Raw genomic sequence first — 4,961 nt, 5'->3', positions numbered from 1 at the left:
CACCCCTCCCGATCAACAGGACCCCCGTTTCGACCGTAGGAGGTCCGTTTCGTCCGTTTCGTCCGTTTTGCGGTACGCCACACCCCTCCCGATCAACACAACCCCTGTTTCGACTGTAGGAGTTCTGTTTCCTCCGTTTTGCGGTACGCCACACCCCTCCCGATCAACAGGACCGCGTTCCAAACGTAGGAGTTCCGTTTCCTCCGTTTTGCGGTACGCCAGGCCTCGTTTCCATCGCCTGTTCCGTCCAAGCCCTCCCGATGAACACGACCACGCATTCCGTTCCGACCCAGCCAGTTGGCTCCCACGCGTTCTGTTGCCTCCCGATGAACACGACGCATTCCGTTGCCTCCCCATGAACACGACGCATTCCGTTGCCTCCCCATGAACACGACGACGACGTTGTTTCTCCGTTCCGACCCAGCCATGTACACGAGCCCTGGCCGTACGTATGCGCGAGTAGGCGTTCGAGACCCCGCCCGTATGTACACATACGTGGCCGTATTTTCTTTCTTCCACCCTGGCCGTTGTACGTATGTGTACATGCTACGTGCGCGCCTCTACATCGACCAGTATGTACGTACACGTTCGCGACCAGAATGACAATGCTACGTACGCTTCGACCAGGTGGGTCCCGACTGTCAAGCACTTCCTTGCCTGCGAAGACGTAGCTGGTGGGTCCCAGCAGTCAGGGGCGAATCAATTTTTTTTTGCCCGGACGCACTTCCTTGCGTGCGAAGATGTAGCCGGTGGGTCCCAGCAGTCAGGGGGGCGAATCGTTTTTTGCCTGGACGCACTTCCTTGCGTGCGAATGTGTAGCTGGTGGGTCCCAGCATTCAGGGGGCGAATCGTTTTTTTTGCCCGGACGCACTTCCTTGCGTGTGAAGATGAAGCTGGTGGGTCCCAGCAGTCAGGGGGAAACGTTTTTACCGCGAAATACAGTGGCCCGTCCGGTGGGTCCCAGCTGTTAGGTGGAGGAATCATTATTTTCCGCGTAATAAGGAGGCACTTCCTTGCTGCGGCCGTGGACCCACCTGTCAGCCTCTCCATGTACAGTTCACATCCGATGGAAGTCGTTCCTTGACCATGTTGACCAGGCCGCGCCGAGAGCACCACGGCAGTGGACGACGGCGAGGCCTAGGAAGGTGACGAGGCGGAGCCGGGGAAGACGCGGCAGTGGAAGCCCGCGCGGAGAGGAGTACGAGGGTTCACTGGTTCGGCTGCGGTGTGAGGCTGCCATCGCCGCAGGGCCTTGCCAGCGGTGGGAATAGTAGGGGGCGGTGAGGCCTCCGCGGCTGCACAGCCGCCCACGGGAGGCAGGAGCATGCGGCACGACCCGCGCTGCTTTGGGCGGCATGAGCAAGAAGACCATAGGTTGAAGAAGCACTACGGCCGTTGGATGGACATCGTACGGTCACTAGAGCTAGAATCGTTCATATTGACTAAGTTGACAAAGCCCTCCGTCCCCGTCAACTTAGTTGGCCCACAAGTCATCCTCCCACTATGGTCGGTCCCAGCTAGCAGGGGGTATTCATTTTTTGTGCGTAATAAGGAGGCACTTCCTTGCGTGCGAAGATATAGCTGGTGGGTCTAACATGTCAGCGGGGGGAACATTTTTTCGCGAAATACAGAGGCCCTTCCGGTGGGTCCCAGCTGTCAGGTGGAGGAATCATTATTTTGCGCATACAGTCCAAGGCTGATGGATGTCGTTCGTTGACCACATTGACCAGGCCGCGCCGAGAGCACCATGGCGGTGGACGACTGCGAGGCCTAGGAAGGGAACAACACGGAGCTGGGGAAGACTCGACAATGGTTGCCCACGCGATGGGGAGTACGAGGGTTTACTGGTCCGGCTACCATCGCCGGAAAATAACAGGAGGTGTGGGTGAGTAGAGGAATGGCCTAGCCAGCAATGAAGTAGGGTGGGGCGGTGCGGCCTGTGCGGCAGCACAGCCGGCCACGGGCGGCCAGAGCAGGCAGTCCCACCGGAGCTGGTTTGGGCGGCTGGAGCAAGAAGATCAGATATTGAAGAAGCAGCACGGCCGTTGGATTAACATCCAACGGTCACTGCTGCTAGAATTGTTTGTGGACTAAGTTGACAAAGCCAAAGTACACGTCAACCTAGTAGACCCACAAGTCAGCCTCCAAATCTGTCCCAAACAGCATACAGCCCAAAATTTCTAGCCAGATTCAAATTAATTTTAAATCTAAATATACCTTAATTTAAATTCAGTGAAATTTTACCCGCACAAAAACAATGAAATTTAAAATATCAAAATCGGAAAGAAAACAGTATTTTGGAACTAATTGCATGTTTGCTGTATTTTTTCATTTTACAGCCCATTTATTATTACTTATAGCCCATTTCTTATTACTTATAGCCCATTTTCTGGGCAAAATGCATCCCTCCTCGTCTTGAAAGATTTCCGGCCGAGCAGGGCGTAGAAAAGCAAGTAGGCCTACGTTGGTTATTCTGCAAAACAAAATAGCTGGCTAGCCATTTTCAGAAAGGAAAAAACCAAACTGGGCTGGTCATGTGCTAAACATATGAAATAAAAGCTTGGGCTAGACGGGCCACGGGTTCCGCATAACTGTCACGACCGGTTTTCCAATAAAAATATTTATTGAGAAATCGATCCCTTTTACGGACCAGTAGAGAAGAATCCTTCTTACTGGTAGACAAAATCTTGATCACAGAAGAAAATACCAGGAGTACTGAATATAATACAAGGTTGAGCGGAGACTGCTCAACAATTTATTACAAACACGCCAATAAAACATAAAGGCGGATAGGGTGGCATAACTACTAACTCACGATAAAAGCGGTGGTGGACATATCACAGCAAAGTGGGTGATATGACTCCTGAAACTAATAGCTCTTCGAGCGTCGGAGTGAGGCTCGAGAATACTTATTGTGGGTGGCGGAAGCGTATATAATACAAGTGACCAATATCCAGGATCGCACGGGACTGACTGGGACTCCTCTAGGCGTCGGACTCACTATCAAACTCTTCATCCATGAGATCGCCTTCATCAACATCTGGCCAAATCAACAAGCCAGGTGAGTACTGTGAAAGTACTCGCAAGACAATTCGGACATAAGATATAACAAATGTAAACATGATGCATATGAACAGATTATGAAGCGCACTCAGACATCGAGATAATAATGCAGGGGAAATAAAAGAGAAGTCGGGCGGTAGTCCTCCCGAAATCCCAAAGTAATACTGAAGGCCAATCGAGTGTCTGAATGACTCCTCGAAGGGATACAAAACGAATAACAATGCCGCAGTCGGGCGTCAAGGCGACACCACATAAAGGGCTTACAATAGAATATAAAGACATTGCGTACCACAGTCGGACGTCTGAGCGACATCACATAAAGGGCTTATATCAAAAGTAAATAACAAGAGTGCCACAGTCGGACGTCTGAGCGACATCACATAAAGGGCTTATATCAAAAGTAAATAACAAGAGTGCCACAGTCGGACGTCTGAGCGACATCACATAAAGGGCTTATGTTGAAAGTAAATGACAAGAATGCCACAGTCGGACGTCTGAGCGACATCACATAAAGGGCTTATATTGAAAGTAAATGACAAGAATTCCACAGTCGGACGTCTGAGCGACATCACATAAAGGGCTTATATTGAAAGTAAATGACAAGCATGCCACAGTCGGACGTCTGAGCGACATCACATAAAGGGCTTATATTCACAACTTAATAATCTAGTAGCTCATGAATTTAATATCACCACAAGGGAATATTGAGATACGTGATAAAATAAAGGTTAGTCCATCCACAGGAATAACAATTCAAACGGGTATACCACTCAAGCTTGTTCACCGGGGATTTACCACGAGGATTGACATAGATATGGATACATTGGTCACGGTCCTTGACCATGGATATGATGACTCGGAAGGATTTGACTCTGCAGAGTTTGTACTTCAACCACAGCCAACGGATTTCAGTAGTCACAGGGACTAGTTCCGTTTACGGTGTTTTAGGAGAAACACATCTAATCAGTACACACCCATTCAACATTCCGATGCCAGGAATCACCCTCGGCAACGTTCAAGAAAAACTTTGAGACGGGGAGGCTACAACCTCGCGTAGCATGGGATCAAATTTATATACGCGCGCTCTAAGGGGTGCCCCCCTCTTGGTCCCAACCGGAAACACCCATGCCCCCTGACCGGATGACTGGCTTTAATCCAGGGCCATGGAACCCTCATCCCGGCCCCTCTATTTGGTGTGTACACGGAAAGAGGTTAACAACTTACTAAACTGTATTCCTTGCAGAAAACATGTGGCAGCACGAAAGGGGAAGAACGGTAACGTGACTCAGTCCACGTTAACGTCGGAGTTTATCGGATGTCGTAAGGCTGGCATGCTACAACAATGCCACCTTACTGCCTTTCATGTCACCACATGACTAGGCCATCTCTCATCAGAGATCATAGTAACTTCGGAACACACGGGTAGTTGCCTTACATGCAACGAGATACTCACCGATGCTCATATGCCATGCACAAACCATTCAAGCAAACATGCAAAACACCCATCATATCAAAGGTTCAAACATGCTTGCCTGGTTCGGAGAAGTCGGAGTCTAGCTCGGCGAAGTTCGCGGCTCCGTCACCTCTTCCGGAACCTACGGTAGCAAAAACGTACACTAACGTGAAAATCATCGCGTGCATAAATTTTTTTCCAAAATTTTTCGAAAGAAATACTATAAAAAACTAGACAGAAATACAAGACTGACAGAAAAAGAATCACTCAAAAATTATCTTTTATTAAAAAGTTATAAGGGTTTTAGTCCAGGGACTAATCTGTGATGAAACAGAAAAGATCCAGGGACTTAACTGAGAAAGCAGAAAACGGTTCGGAAAGAAATGCGCCAGCCCAAAGAGGAAACGCACTCTGCCCGAAGGCGCTTTCAGAAAATGGTTCGCGG

This window comes from Triticum aestivum, chromosome 7D, assembly GCF_018294505.1.
Source record: "Triticum aestivum cultivar Chinese Spring chromosome 7D, IWGSC CS RefSeq v2.1, whole genome shotgun sequence".
Taxonomy (NCBI): domain Eukaryota; kingdom Viridiplantae; phylum Streptophyta; class Magnoliopsida; order Poales; family Poaceae; genus Triticum; species Triticum aestivum.
Note: the sequence above shows the minus strand (reverse complement) of the source record.